Source organism: Physeter macrocephalus, chromosome 7, assembly GCF_002837175.3.
Source record: "Physeter macrocephalus isolate SW-GA chromosome 7, ASM283717v5, whole genome shotgun sequence".
Classification (NCBI taxonomy): Eukaryota; Metazoa; Chordata; class Mammalia; order Artiodactyla; family Physeteridae; genus Physeter; species Physeter macrocephalus.
The window spans coordinates 137,312,888-137,329,912 of NC_041220.1; positions in this window are offsets into that span (position 1 = coordinate 137,312,888).

Genomic DNA, 17,025 nt, shown 5'->3' on the forward strand with positions numbered 1-17,025 from the left:
CCCACAGGGCTGGAAAAGGCCCTGGGGGCTGTGGGGGGTGGGGCTTAGGCTCAAGGAACAGAAGAGGCCCAGGCGTGCCCCCCACCCCTGGTCTCAGAGGGCAGCAGACCTCACCTGGGAGCCCAGCAGGCTTCCTGGGCTCGTGTGGGCAGGGCAAATGCCCTCCTCTCCTCCCCTGCTCCTCCTGTCTGGGAGGGTCCCTCCCACCTGCCTCTCCCGTTCTCCCCTAGGCCTCCTTCCTATGCCCCAGGGCCCACAAGGCCTGGAAGGTGTTTGGAGGGCAGGGGACCAGCCTGGGAGCTCAGCAGCCTCCCCAGGCCGAGTGGGCCGCACGATTGCCCTCCACTCCTCTCCCGCTCCTCCAGGAGGGCCCCTCCTGCCTACCTCCCCTCATCTCCCTGGCCTCAGGGGTGCCGATCCTGTCTGGCCTCCACTTCTCCTCCCCCCTCTGTCCCCCCACATCCTACCGGTTCACTTGGGGGCTCCCCCCGTCTCCTTGGCATCAGGGTCCCCCACCAACAGCCGGCAGGTGCCCTAGATGTGGGGAGACGTTAACTCGGTGTCTTCCCACACTGCCATTTTGACCCTGCCCTCTCTTTTCTTTATTATTAATGGTTTAGAATGCTTTGTACTTCTTTGGCTATGGAAGAACTTTGATATCTCCATTGGCTCCTCCTGCTGTAGCTCCTGTTCCTGTCACCTCTCACTTTGCTTACACCTAAGGGAGATTTGAGAAGAGATGAAAGTCACCAATCACCCCAAGGCTCTGCACTGGACTCCTACTCCTTTACGTGTGCTACCTGGCCATGCTGGCCTCCTGTGGATTCAAACGCTGGGTGACAGTTGTCAGCCTCATGTTGTACAATCTTTCTCAGCTGGTAAAGAACCCCACTGTTTATGTTCAGGTGAGGTCATCCCATCCCTATTTGAGTCTTCAGACCCTCACTATCCTCTAGAACACCTTCTCATGTGTTCAGACAATAAACAATATATTGAATAAGTAACTAAGACTTGCAGATCACAGGGATAACATAGTGAATATCATCACTTTCCTCATGAAATTACTATTTTTGGAGGTGGAGACAGAAAATGTATAAATATTGAAGATCATTTCAGATCGCAAAAAGCACAGTAAAGAACATTAGAGGTTGGAGAGACTGGTAGGGACACCCTGTGAAGGTGACGTGTGAGGTGAGAATTAAATGACAAGTAGAAGGAAGCACATGAAGATCATACAAAAGAGTATTTCAAGTTTGGTAGTTTTAAAGAGCAAACTCTGGAGGAAGAAAAAGTGAGAGAAGGGAAGCCAGTGCAGCTGAAATTAGATGAATGAGAGGTGGGTGGCTGAAAGTGATGTTAGAAAAGATGTGAAGATACAACCAGTAGGCCCCCAAAAAACAATGATAAGGTAACCGTGATGTCCTAGTTGGAGATAAGAATTACCTCTAAAATTACCATATGATCCAGCAATCCCACTCCAAGGCATATATCCAGAAAAAAACTATAATTCAAAAAGATATATGCACCCCTATGTTCATAGAAGCACTATCTATTCACAATAGCTAAGGCATGGAAACAACCTAAATGTCCATCGACAGATGAATAGATAAAGAAGATGTGGTAGATATATACAATAGAATAGTACTCAGCCATAAAAAAGAATGAAATAATGCCATTTGCAGCAACATGAATGCAACTAGAGGTTATCATACTAAGTGAAGTAAGTCAGAAAGGGAAAGACAAATACTGTATGATATCACTTATATGTGGAATCTAAAATATGACACAAATGAACCTACCTATGAAGCAGAAACAGAATCATGGACATAGAGAACAGACTGGTGGTTGCCTAGAGGGAGGGGGTTGGGGGAGGGATAGAGTGCAAGGTTGGGGTTAGCAGATGTAAAATTAATATCCATTTTATATATAAAATGGATGAACCACAAGGTTGTCCATCGACAGATGAATAGATAAAGAAGATGTGGTAGATATATACAATAGAATACTATTCAGCCATAAAAAAGAATGAAATAATGCCATTTGCAGCAACATGAATGCAACTAGAGGTTATCATACTAAGTGAAGTAAGTCAGAAAGGGAAAGACAAATACTGTATGATATCACTTATATGTGGAATCTAAAATATGACACAAATGAACCTACCTATGAAGCAGAAACAGAATCATGGACATAGAGAACAGACTGGTGGTTGCCTAGAGGGAGGGGGTTGGGGGAGGGATAGAGTGCAAGGTTGGGGTTAGCAGATGTAAAATTAATATCCATTTTATATATAAAATGGATGAACCACAAGGTCCTACTGTATAGCACAGAGAACTATATTCAATATCCTATGATAAATCACAGTGGAAAAGAATATTTAAAAAAAAGAATGTATATATAACTGAATCACTTTGCTGCACAGCAGTAATTAATACAACATTGTAAATCAACTTTACTTCAATAAAAATAAAAATAAACGAATTACCTCTGTAGGGCTTCCCTGGTGGCGCAGTGGTTGAGAGTCTGCCTGCCAATGCAGGGGACACGGGTTCGAGCCCTGGTCTGTGACGATCCCACCTGCCGCAGAGCAGCTGGGCCTGTGAGCCATGGCTGCTGAGCCTGCGCGTCCGGAGCCTGTGCTCCGCAACGGGAGAGGCTGTGACAGTGAGAGGCCCGCGCACCGCGATGGAGAGTGGCCCCCGCTCGCCACAACTAGAGAAAGCCTTCACACAGAAACGAAGACCCAACACAGCCAATAATAAATAAATAAATAAATTTTAAAAAAACAACAAAAAAGAATTACCTCTGTAAAGACCTCAATTAAGCTTTCAGAGAACACCATCTTTTCTCCAGTGTATCTCAGGTTGAAGGGAAAGTTTCATTTTCTCAGTTACCCCTCCCCACTCCAACATACACCTCTGCACACATACACCTATGCTAGCATATATAGTGTAGCTACACATCTATACAGAATATGCATATTGAAAATCCAATATGCATCCGGGACTACCCACAAAGGAGTTGTTCTTCTGAAAACTCCGTGGAAACAAGTTGTGGCTGAAGGGCTAATGCCACTTGTAATCACATTCACTGAGCTATGTGATAGAGCACAAGCCAAGATTTTTCCATAAAGTATTGCCAGTGTGTCCAGGTTCCAAATCAAAATACTGACCCAGTGGAGCTGGGTCAGTGCTCCACTTTTCATGTATAATAGCTTAAGCACCCACCCCAACTCTTAAGAGTCCTTCCTCCAAAGTCTTAGTAAGTAGCCTGGCTCAGCTAGACTTCTGTGTGCTCGCCTAGAATGCAATGGGCAGAGAGAGAGCTTTACATCTGAGACCATTTATGCCTCCCAGTGTTCCTCTCAAGGGCCACTGCTCCAGTAGGCTGGTGTGGGTCCTACTTGACCATTGTTCTTGTTTTCCCAGTATGGATGCTTTTATGCAATGGCTGCCAACACAGAATCTGTTGGGGCATTGATGGAATTTTAACCTTCATAAGCACAGTCTACCCAGAGACTATTATTGATTTAACAATAATTTTGACTATTGCAGGCTAAGTATATACAACAGAAGTAAAAAAAAAAAAGAAAAAAGGGAAATTCTATCGACTTCTGGAAGTCAGAAGAATTATTAGAAAGAACCCTCAATTGGAGGTTATAAACAGGTGTTTAGGTCACTAAGGCCCTAAGTAACTTCAGAAAATTATTGAGTTTTGCAACAGCTGGTGACTTTAGGAAAAATGTATTTTGATCCTTCAGCTTGCATGATTATGGCTGGAATTAAAGATGCTAAGTGCTTTGCCAAGGTTACAAAAGGATAAAGTGAGGAAAAGGATCCAGATCTCTTAATACCCAGGTTTTTGTTTTTTTTTTTCCAATTTCAGTAATTGTTTTCAGAGCTCCTTCCTGTATCACACCCTCACAGCTGAAGTTAGAGGTGTGAAATGCTTATGGTATTTGCAGCTACATAAACACTGAATTAACTTTTTAAACAAATGAAATGTTTACTTACAAAACATTTTACATGTTCCATCACATAGATGAGTGTCAAATAAGTTATATAGGTACAAATGTTTAATTATTAATTTCATTGAAATTACAATCAAATGTGTCTGTTTGGCTGGAAAACTCATGAAATTTCCATGAAAATATTCATGCTGCCCTAAGTAAAGTATTTTCCACCTTCCACTGCAATGCAAAATCTGCATTGCTAATTTGTTCACATATGATTTTCAGAAGATAACTATCCAAATCACTATTTTTTCAAGTAAGTTTTTGTGGATATATATGTAGTTTTATTTTTAATTATATTTTAATTTCTTTTTAATTGCTGTTTGAAAATAAATAACATTGTTAGTAGATTAACTGGATATTTCCTTTAGATATCTAAATTTGTGATTTGTTTACAGCATCTCTGTATTTATTTTAAAAATATTTCTTATGCATTAAAATATTCCTTCTAATTTTTCCTTTCAGTGCCTTGCTTACAAAGACCTTTCCCATCTAAAGAAAACTTTATTATGCAGATATTTTTTCCCAATAATTTCTGGGAAGGTTTTTTTTTCTTGTATTAATATTTAAAAGTGTAATGGAGTGATGTTAATATAAATATCTCAATGCTTCTTCCCTCAACAAATGAAATTATTAACTGATGATGGGAGTTTTGCTATTTAAATATGCCATCCTTGCTTAATGTTTTGAAATGATATATGTTTGATATACTGAATTCTTACATACAATTAATTCCATTTCTTGGTTTTTCTTTTCTGTTACACTTAGTTGTCAATTTATGCTTTGCTACATTATTTTAGGTATTTACTTCTCTTGTTACACTTTCTATGCTTCTCAAGCTGAATCAAACCAAATTCAATGCACTTCCTGCATATTCCCAGCCCCCAGAAGAGCCTTTCACTCTTGCCAGGTAGATGGTGCCTTCTAGCACAGATCCACAGTGTTTGATGTATATCTCTGAGTTGCAAAAGTACATTCCTGTAGGCTCCATCCTTCAGACACGCATCTCTCCTTTGCCTCCAAAACCCAATGCATTTCCAATTCCACTAAAAGTAGCTCTAATTTGTCTCCATACCTCTTCATCTCCATTGTGAAGTCAAACATCATTCCTCACTGCTCTACTATGATGACCTCCTACCTGAGTCTCTGCACATATTGCAACCCTCTCCATTCAGTGTCATTCAGTGATATCTTCAAGATGCAAAACTGAGCATTATTCATCCTTCATCAAGTTCTTCATGCCTCTGAGGATAAAGGCAAAACTAACTTAACTAGTACTATGAGGCCCCACATGCTCTGTTTCTTGCTCACCTTGCTGCCTTATGTGAATCAGCTCCTCGGATTTCTTTGTTTGTCCTCGGGTGTATTTGTATGTTTGTTCCAGCTTTGGAGCGTATACCTGCAGTTCTTTCTTTCCGACTATAAAGAGGCTTCATCTTTTCCCTTTAGTTACTACTCATCTTTCAGATATAAACAAAAGCACTTCTGAGACTCTCTCTGTATTCTGAGTCAGGTGCTTTTGTTATCTGTTCTCTTTTAACTAGGTTCCATTCCTCTGTGGCTCTTATATCCTTTTGAAAGTATACATTGCAATGTGTTACTTATTTAATTAATGATCACTTCCCCAGTTAGACAATATACTCCATGAAATAAAATGCTTATTGCATCATCCTGACATAGCAGAGTATTGAATATAGTGTAAACGCTAAAAAAAAAAAAAAAATTATATACAGAGTAAAACAAATGGGCACTTTATGGTCTTACTCTTTTATATTTGTGAATCTGTCATACATTGAAAGAGGCAAATTAAAATCGATAGGCTTTTTTTAACCTTTTATTTCATTTAGTTTTTCTGTCATTTAAACTTGGATACTCCTTATATAAATATTTTGTATATAGCATATATTTACGATATAACCAGAAAAAGTTACATTCGTGATCTATCATTATATTTTCTATCATTATTAAGTCACCTTCTTTGTCCTGATAAACTTTCACTTCTCTTTTAATTCAAGTATTTCATATTTTAAAACTTTGTTTCCCTTGATTTTGCATTTCAAGGTTGAACATTGTCCATTGTTCAACTTCAGCCTTTTGAGGCACTGTGTTCCAAGCATGGCCCTTAGTTCAATTTCTGTGTGTGTGTGTGTGTGTGTGTGTGTGTGTGTGTTTAATACTATGAGTTTATATTTCCTGTTAAAAGCTAAACATGTTCAATTGGTTTAATTGACTTTGAGATATATGATCTGAATTATACTATTCATAAAGAATAAATATAGACAACAGGTTTCTATTTTCTTTATTAAATATATTTTAATAGCTTTCTATATCCTATATTAGATATATGTTGTTTTTTGATTGTTTTTATAATACTGCCTGATTTACTAAATACATTGTTTGCATTAATTCTGTAAGTGCTAACATATTTAACATTATATAATATGCTCAAACCTGTTTTCCATATACAAAGGTCTAAATTCAATCTGTTGATCCCATGTGAATGATAAGAAAAATATTATACCATCACAGCCTTTTTTCTGCCTTTCAAAACCCCTAACATGCTTGTTCATATTTTTCAATGATTTTTATCTGGGTTTATTATTTTTAAAGTGATATTACTACATAATAACATTATATTTAATTAACTAGAACAAATTCATTAGTTAATAACTATATAAATTTCATTAATTTAATTACACATTTAACTGGTGACAACACCCATTGTCAGTATTTTCTTACTTTTAGTCTCCCATTTCGTGAATTCCTTATTTTAATTCATCTTTAATTAGTTAGTATGCATCTTCAAATGGATTTTTGCCAAAAGAGTAAATCAAAGAGTTTGGAGTTTGTGTACTTGAAAATGTGTCTTGGTTTCCAATTTAGTTTTAGTTTATTATGAAATTCTTGTGTCACAGTCTCTTACATGTGAAACTACAGCTGTTGCTTCACTGTTTTCTGGTTTAAATTATAGCATTGAAGAAGATCAAGGTTTCCTCACAACCACCTTCTAAATTACTTGCTTAATCTTCTGGAATGCTTGTATTGTTCTTTTTTATCATTGAAATTCAAGGAGGCAAGGAAGCCTAGTGCTCTGCTCACATTTGCTTTCCTACCATTTACTGGCCCACATCTAATGTATTTTCCTACCCTCTCATAGTTTGGCTGAACCATATGACTGGGTTGCGTCAAACAGAATGGCGGTATAAATGATACACCACACTTTTTGGCTTAGAAAACACTTCCTGTCAGTGGTTCTCCATTCTCTGTTTTCATTTAGGAATGACTGCAGGCCATGTAATTAAAAATGAGGGCACCAGAGGTGGAAGGAGCCTCGGTACCTAAATTCCTACATGGAAATTGCTTGACACATGTTGGGCAAAATATTTTGTAAAACTGTTACTTGCAATATTTGGAAAAACAGACCAAATGCTTACTAACCTGGCAGTTCTAGAGAAAATGATGAGGATAGATAGACAGGAGGATAAGAAGAATTTATGGAATACTGGATGTTTAAATACATTCAGAGAAATTTTCCAGCTCAGCTTGAAAGTTTTGAATAAACAGGAAAAGAGTATATAGAAAACTAAGCAACACACACACACACACACACACACACACACACAATCATTAACTGTAATATAAGCAAAAAGATCTATAAGAAAGAAAATGTAATCTTATTTTACTAGGTGGCTTAGCAACAAGAAAAATTTGCATAGTCACAATAATGTAAGCAATGGATATTTGACAACACACTGAGATGTAACAATAATCACAACATGTGGAGAGAAGAACTGTATGTGTGTAAAAGTGAAAGCGACAGACAGGTCAACATAAACAACCACATTTTAGGAAAAGATAAGAGCAGGATAGCTATGTAGCATGCATTTTAGAAATATGAAAGTAGAAGAAAGAGGTAAAATTATTGCTAGTAGTTGTTATCAAGTAGTATGAATGAAGAGGTAAAAGGTAAAGAGAAGGAAAAATTTGCTGTTGGTTTGCCTTGTTTTACAATTTTACTTTCTATACATAAATAAAATAATGTATTTGTATTATGTTATACAAATAAAATTAAATAAAGCAATGTCGAATATAGTATTAGTATTAAACTGAAGTGATGAATACATAGATTCCCTCTTAGATGTTAAGGAATCTGAGACTCCTGAATTCATTGTGTAAACAACGTACTAAAAAAAGTTATTTCTTCATCATTTCCAAAACTGTGCTTTATAACATCTAAGAATGTTGATGTTCATGAGAGGGGTTTCTGTGTTCAAATATACTTTAGAAACTACTGTATTTTCCTTCTTGAGAATCACAGCTCACTTCAACACATTTACTGTAGATGATTATTGAGTCCACAAGGAAAAAAGCATTTCAATTTTGTTTGATCCATTTTTTTCACAAACACATTTTAAGCCTAGAACACTTCTTTTTTTAGCTTAAAATTTTTCTTGTCAAACAGTGCTTTGTGGGACACTGTATTTAAAATCCTGTTTGTGTGTGTGCAATTGTTTTCTTAAACCTATTATATAATATAGCCCGATGATTTTACACAAAATATTATATAAAAAGCTCTGTATCTGGAATATAAAAGATTGTTCCTTAAGATTCTATAAATCCATTATTCTATTTCATTCCTTATATTGCCTGGGAGTAGAAATGAAGTAGTATTTATGTACAAGGTCTGCTGAAAACACTACTTTTATAAGCATCATTTCAAAAGAATCTCAATGGAGGACAGATTTGGGGTAGCTAACTACACAAATAAGAACACCGCAATACAGTATGGGTAAGGACTGGAAGGTTCAGATCCAGACTAAAACAACAAAAAAATTAGTGCCTTGTTAGCATCAGGGCTACTGAGGAAAGAAGAAAGTGTCAATGTGTTCATCTATCAAAGGATTAATATCAAATGAATATAAATAGTTATTATGGAAATGATATCTCAAAGTTGGAATATGCATATGCATATGCATATCATTTCCTGATATGTGATAAAGTTCTTAAAGTCCTGCTAGTTTAGGAATATCATCTTGCTTTTTTCCTTTTCTTTTAACAGTTTTATTGAGATAACATTTACATACGATATAGCACACTTATTTAAAGTATACAGTACAATTTAAAAACATTCTATTCACAGAGATGTGCAACTACCACCCAAATCTGATTTTAGAACATTTTCCTCATTCCAAAATGAAACACTATACACATTAGCAGACATGCTCCTTCTCATATCCACTCCCAACTTCTGGCTCCGGGAAATCAATAATCTACTTTCTGTTTCAATAGAGTTGCCTATTCTGGACATTTTATGGAAATGGAACCATTATGCATGTGGTTTTATGAGGGGCTTTCCATCACTTCGCATGATACTTTCAAGGTTCACCCATGTTGTAGCATGTACCCGTGATTCATTATTGTTTTTCCTATTGTTCAGTCAATTCGCAAATTTATGAAATGTTTAATTTTAGTTGTTTTGCCAGTATTTCCATTATTTTTGTGAGAGAATGGATCACCTCTCCGAGAGAGATTCTTGTTTCATCATTCTGGAAGTCAATCTCTTCATTTTGTTTTCTAAAAAAAATATTTTTACAAGTTAAGATGTCATCTATTTTTGGTATTATTTAAATATAGTTTATCAATGTATAATACTGCTTTTTTATCTTTTCAATTACATATACATACATACATACATACGTACATACATACATAAAATAGTCACAGAAAAGTAGAAGACAGAAGTATGGAACATATAAAAAATATATAACTTAACAAAATAGTATGTATTCTAGTTATATAATGTTTTTGAAAATGCTTGCAGTCTTACAAATTGTTTGCAAAAGAAAATTGCTGTAGTCTTATAATAAAATGAACAGTATTTTGGACAGTTTCCCTATGGTTTTCTCTTAAAGCTCTGGGAATTTTTAAAGGTCAGCAACCAACTGGTTTATCATTTGATACCTAGGTGACTTGAAATAAATCAAAACAAGGACTGGAAAAATATTTTTAAATGAGAATTGCATAATGGACATCCAACAGAGAAGCCTTTATATACTTTAGATCCCTGAAAATATAAGGGGAGGTAAGTGTTTTGAAAAATATCCATAGGGTGCTGAAAGATAATAAAGTACAAAACATACTCTGTAAAATATTACACAAAAGATTTATGTAGTGTTCATAATGTAGATCTTTATCTTATGAGCAATTATCCAATGCCTAGGCCATTGCTCAAAACGGAATCTGTCCATGTAATGGGACCTCCTGTTGTGTTATTTGAGAAGAGAACTCTGCAAGGATCATGAAATGAAAGAACAAAGAAACTTTCACTTGGAACCTTGAAACAACTAATTTACTTCCTAGATTAGATTTCACTTTTTTCTTGGATTTGTAGCCATGGGCATGAAGATTTGAAGGGACCTTAGTTCACTGCTTTAATAACAAATAACTTCATCAATGTTAAGAGTCAAAGGTATGCCTAGAATGCAGGTCATTCATTTCTTCAATTAAAAAAAAAAAAAAGAAAAAACACATTGATGTCATAATAAATATTATTCTAGATGCTTGAGTGACAAAGTTGAAATGTTCACTTATGTCACATTAGCTACTGTACTGAGAGAACACTCAATACATATTTTGCAGAAAGATATTTTTAAAAATTATGGCAAATACAAAATTCTAATACAATTTAGAATCAGAATCTAAATCTGATGCTAAAATACAAAAACAAGTCCAAGAGCCAAAAGAGATAAGACTCTAAAGTTAAAATTATTTGATTGGATATGTATAAATTTATAAATATATACGATTACTTTGAATACAAGTTTATTATTAAAGGCTTAATATGGTAATTATATACACACACACATATAATTATTATTACCTTTACTGTAAGTAGTGTTGGCCTCCTTGAAATACTACCTAACAAAATTCCTCCCCTGAAAGTCAAGCCTCCCTGGCTAAACAAATACAGTGTTTCTTTTTAATGAAGTCCTTAAGTGACGGCTATAAGCACCATGGGTTAAGGGGTAAGTGTGTTATATTCATGACCCAGGTCCTCACATAGTGCCAGAAAAATGGTAGATATCTCATAAATATTTTCAGAATTTATGAATGAATGAATCATCAAATGAATGTTATTGTAATGCTGAATGAAAAATCATAAATGCTGTCTAAAACATCCAAACTGCAGAAAGCAAATATTACCAATGACTTACCAGAGCTAAGGAATGTGATCAGTTAATGATTTCTTGGTAGTCTCTAAAAGGAAAAAAATAAATATTTATATGACCACCTTCACTGTTTAATGTATAACCATTGATTTTAATGATTTTCATATTGTATCAGATGTTTTGATGACCCAGTGCTGAAAACTTTTTTTAAATGGAAGATTATATTCTAAGTTTTTTATTGGGTTTCTCTGCCAGTTTAGGTGGGAAATGAAAGAGACATGGTGTTACTTACATCATTTTAATTATACTAAGAAAATACATTAAAATGATAGTATAAACTTCAAGATATAAAACCATCTGCTTTATCTAGAGTTTATTAGACCATAATAATTTGGAAAAATATAGAAGATGGATCTTATGATGTAAACCAACTCCTACTATCCTTATATAGGCCTAATTAAAAATTAATCCCAATAGCCTGTCAGAGTACAGGAAAAATAAACTACTATAATGACAACAAAAAAATCAATGATTTGGGAATCTAGATGGCCCTTTTGAAAGATTTTTAGTTGTCTTATCTAAGTTAAATCTCTTAAGTTTCTTGGTGCAGTTTCCTCACCTATAAATTGAGTTATTGGAAGTGCTGAAGTTCTTTCCATGTCTAATATTTTAGGTGATTTTTTAGTCATTAAGGGTAACTATATTTTGAGTCTTTTTACTTAAAATTATTGCAAAAATATTTTTTTGTAAAAACTAAAAACATTTTAATTATATTTACTATTTACTGTTAAATTACTATATAATTACTAAATATAATTACAAAATTTATTTAAAAAACATATAAACATACATTCATTGAAGAAAATTTGAATACAATAGAAACTAAAATTTATCTTAGATACTCTCCCTGGAAATGACCACTCTGGCACATAATTTTGCCTTTTTACTCTGTTTTTACTGTGTATGTGTAAGTGTATGTATGTGTGTGAGAGAGAGGAATCTATGAATAAGAAAATACTTTGTGATGTTATTTTGCAATCTACTTGAAAGTTAACTTGGGAGTAGCTTTCTTTTTTTTTTTTTTCCTTAATTTGTCCCCTGGTCGCCTGTCCTGAGTCTTCCTCTCCAGTCTTATCGTTAGCTTTCTTAAGTTACTTTTCAACTTCCTCCATTCCTCTAAGGAAAGAAGGGTATATCTTCTTACACCGTTGTTTTTAAATTTAGCCACGTGATTTGCTTGGGCCAATGAGATGTTTGCAGTTGTGACAGAAGCAGAAGCTTGAAAACCGTTCATGTATTTCCACTTCTCTTTGTGCTTTCCTCTCTCTGTTATTAAAATGTGCTTGGACTAATGTGCAGAAGGAACAAGAATGCAAATCTGAGGCCATCCTAGACAAGCTGAAAGTTAGTCCACCCTCACACTTGGTGTTGAGCACACAGCCCAAATCTACAGCCACCTAGCTGGATCAAGCTGACCACAGATGCAGGAATGAGCCAACCTGAGACCAGAAGACCCACATAGTTGGCCTATAGACTCATGACCTAAATTAATGGTTATTGCTTTAAGCCAGTGCATTTGAGGCGGTATTCTTGTGGCATATTAGCACATTGTTGTGGCAATAGATACTGTAAAAATTGTTTCATTTAGATCTACTTTGCTTTTTTGTAAAAACAGTGTTATTGAGTTAGAATTAACGTATCATACATTTTGACTGTTTAAATGTACAGTGCAATGAATTTTAGTATATTGATAAGGTTGTACAATCATTATAATAATCTACATTTCCACCATTTCCACCACCCTAAAAAACATGCTTAAAGCCCTCAGCAACCACTAATCTCACTAACTTTCTGCCTCTTTATATTTGCTCTTTTTAAATTTTATACAATTGGAATTCTACATTATGTTTTTTTGTGTCTGTGTATGTGTCTGGCTTCTTTCACTTGGCATAATGGTTTTTGGGTCAGCCATGTTGTAAGATGTATCAATACTTCATTCTTTTTATTGGTGACTATTATTCAAGTATACTACCTTTTGTTTACCTATTCATCACTTGATGGATAGTTGGGATGTTTCCACTTTTTGGGTATTGTGAATAATGCTGTAATGAAAACTCAAGTGTAAGTCTTTGTGTGGACATATGCTTTCATTTCTCTTGTATATACACTTAGATGTAAAATGGTTGGCTCCTATGATAAGAAAATATTTACCATTTTGATTGTTTTCCAATGGAATAGTATTTCATATTCCCTCCAACAGTGCATGAGGGTTCTGATTTCTTCACAATCTTGTCAACACCTGCTATTTTTTTTTTATTATTATAGTCACCTTGATGAGTGTGAAGTCATATCTCATTGTGGTTTTGATTTTCATTTTCTAATTGAGTATCTTCTTCATGTGTATATTGGCCATAGTATATCTTCCTTAGAAAAAAATGTTTCTTGAGCTCTTTTGCCCATTTTTAATTGAATTGACTTTTTATTGTTAACTTGTAAGAGGTTTTTTTATCTGGATATAATTCAGTTATGATATATATATCATATGACAGATATCAGACAGAACTATAGCTTCCCTTTTATTTCTTGGAAGTGGTGAGAAATAGCGAAAGGTAGAGATGAATTGGGATGACAGGGCAAATTCATAGTAATCTTTATCTTGAAAAATATTGACAAACACCACTTTAGGACAGAAATTTAGAAAAAGCACCAAAGGCTTCATCCTTTACTTTGGTTTGCCACCAGTTTCTAGCATCTCTTTTGTTCCCCTTGCCATCTTTAATTGGTAATGTAGAGCTTTACCAGGGATTTTTGCTGCTCTTTTTGTTTATTTATTGGCAAATTTTGTACTCTCCATTTTACAAAAATTAGAGACTCCAAACTGATCAAAGATACAGTATTTAACCTTCTGTTTGCCCCAGTAAAATAACTTCCCTAGTAAAGTAGCATTCCAAAGGGGGAGACTGTGACAACATAATGTTTTCCACTTTTCATCTGCATTTTACCTCCAGTTTGTGATTTTGGTGTTTTCCTACTGATAATAAAAAGATAGTTTATATATATACATATATATATATATATATATATATATATATATATAGGGTGCATTTTTTTTCTATCTGTTTTTTTCTCTCTTTCTGGGTTGGTGCAATTATTTTCTACCTGTCATCTTTTCACTTTCTGGATGGTAGCTTTTTTATTTTTATTTTATTTTTTTTTGCGATACGCAGGCCTCTCACCGCTGTGGCCTCTCCCGTTGCGGAGCACAGGCTCCAGACGTGCAGGCTCAGCGGCCATGGCTCACGGGCCCAGCCGCTCCACGGCATGTGGGATCTTCCCGGACCAGGGCACGAACCCGTGTCCCCTGCATCGGCAGGCGGACTCTCAACCACTGCACCACCAAGGAAGCCCTGGATGGTAGCTTTTGAACAGAAAACATATTTCTTTTTGATGAAGTCTACTTTATCATTCTTTTCTATTATTGCTTGCACTACTGTCTTCATATTTAAGAAACCATTGCCAAACCTAAGATCATAAATATTTACTTCTATATTTTCTTCTAAGAGTTATGGTTTTAGCTTTTATATTTAGGTCTGCCATACACTTTGAGTTAACTTTTTTGTATGGTGTAAAGTACAGCTTCAATTTCTACTTTATTTCGCATGTGGATAACCAAATGTATCAGCACAATTTGTTGAAAAGACAATTTCTTTCCCACTGAATTTTCTTAACATCTTTGTTGAAAGTCAGCCGACTATAAATGTAAGGGTTTATTTTTTGACCCTCAATTCTGTACCACTGATCATATGTCTGTCCATATGCCAGGACCATACTGTCTTCATTACCGCAGTTTTATAGTAAGTGATGCAACTAGGAAAACTAAGTCCTTCAATTCTGCTTTCTTTTTCTGGGTTTCTTGACTTTTCAGATGAATTCCATATAATTAAGCTGGGCCAAACATTATAAGCCACAGAGATTGACACAGGCTGAGTAGCATGATTCCTACAAAGCTAATCAGGGTCTATCCCCAGAATTTTATATCAGTGCTTCAAGAGAGAAGTCTTCTCTACTTTGTGTCTCTAAGCTGCCTTAGTAAAATTCAGAGCTACCAGTTGCCATTGTTACACACATTCAACAGGACTGGACTATCTCTCTGTACCAGGAGAGAAAGGTGATAAAATACGGAGAACAATACAGATTAGAAATGAAGGAGAAATCCTGTAACTATTCATAGCCTCTCAGCCAATTGAACCTGACTCTTATTCAGCTCTATCTTTTCATGGTTTAGTTTTGCAGAGCCACCCAATTCTCCTTTTTATTGCTTAATTTAGTTCAAGATGTATTTTTGTCACATGGAGAGATTTCTAGTTAATACAAACACATTTTTATGATTTCCCTTAACACATAAGGGAATGTATATCTCATTATTTATTTCAACTGGCACCTGGGAAGTGTGAAGAAAGACATCTTTGTTTAGTACTAATAATACTCAGGCCAAAAGCACTTCATATTTAATTATATTACAATAGTTGCAGCATGATAAAATGCTCCATTTTTCTTAGCTACTATGATATATTAATAAACTAAAAAGTATTAGTTGCCTTTTCTTTGAAGATAGTTTCTTGAACTGTGCTTCTTAATCAAGTTATAAGTAATATAAATTCCGCATATTTTCAGTCATGTAACGAAGTACTGGATGACATCAACATTCTGCAAAAGAAATTTAATGTTTCTAAGCAGTGTTGTTTTTCTTCATGAGACTTAACACTCAATCAAAACAACTGAGTAAGGGCCAAATCTGGAAAGAATTTGTCATAAACAAATACCATTATAAATCACTGCATGCATTTCTACCTGTCAGGATGATTCATTATTTATTATTCCATTTTTAGCTCTGAGCCATTGACATATAATCAAGAACCAGGCAGAGAGACTGGATAGTTTGTGAGGCTATGAATCCACCAACATTCCAGTCTGGCCAAGGAAGAGAAGTTTTAGAAAGACAATGCTTTCTTGCAAATGAGCATTTACTGAAAATGAGGGCTGGAAAGTTAGATTTAAAAACATCCTTTTAGGGACTTCCCCGATGGTGCAGTGGTTAAGACTCTGTGCTCCCAAAGCAGGGTGCCTGGTTTTGATCCCTGGTCAGGGAAATAGATCCCACATGCAAACCACAACTAAGAGTTTGCATGGTACAACTAAGACCCAGTGCAACCACGTAAATAAATAAATAAATAAATAAATAAATATTTTTAAAAAATCCCTTTAATAGGGGCTTCACTGGGGGCTCAGTGGTTGAGAGTCTGCCTGCCGATGCAGGGTGCGCGGGTTCGTGCCCCAGTCCGGGAAGATCCCGCGTGCAGTGGAGCGGCTGGGCCCGTGGGCCGTGGCCACTGGGCCTGCGCGTCTGGAGCCTGTGCTCCGCGGCGGGAGAGGCCACAGCGGTGAGAGGCCCACGTACCGCAACAAAAAAAAAAAAAAAAAAAAAAAATTCCTTTAATAAACTGGAAGAGCAGTATCCTGCCATTGTAAGGTAAACTTTGTTATAAGGTAAACTTTGTTCCTAAAGTTTACCTTATAGAACCTCACCAAATGTGCACATCCCTGTTACCAACAGCTTGTTATAACAAAAAAAATAAAAAATTCTATTAACAGCTGCCCTACTAATTATTTCAAATCTTTCATCTCCAGATAAGAGTAATCTGAGCTGATTCTACCTTCATTTCCTATTGTATAGTTCTTAAACATGTTCCCTCTTGACCCTGAACCTTTTTGGGAGGAGGCCAATCTTTAGTTTGAATAGTCTTCACATATATCATTTCAACTAATTATCTAAATTAAACCTTT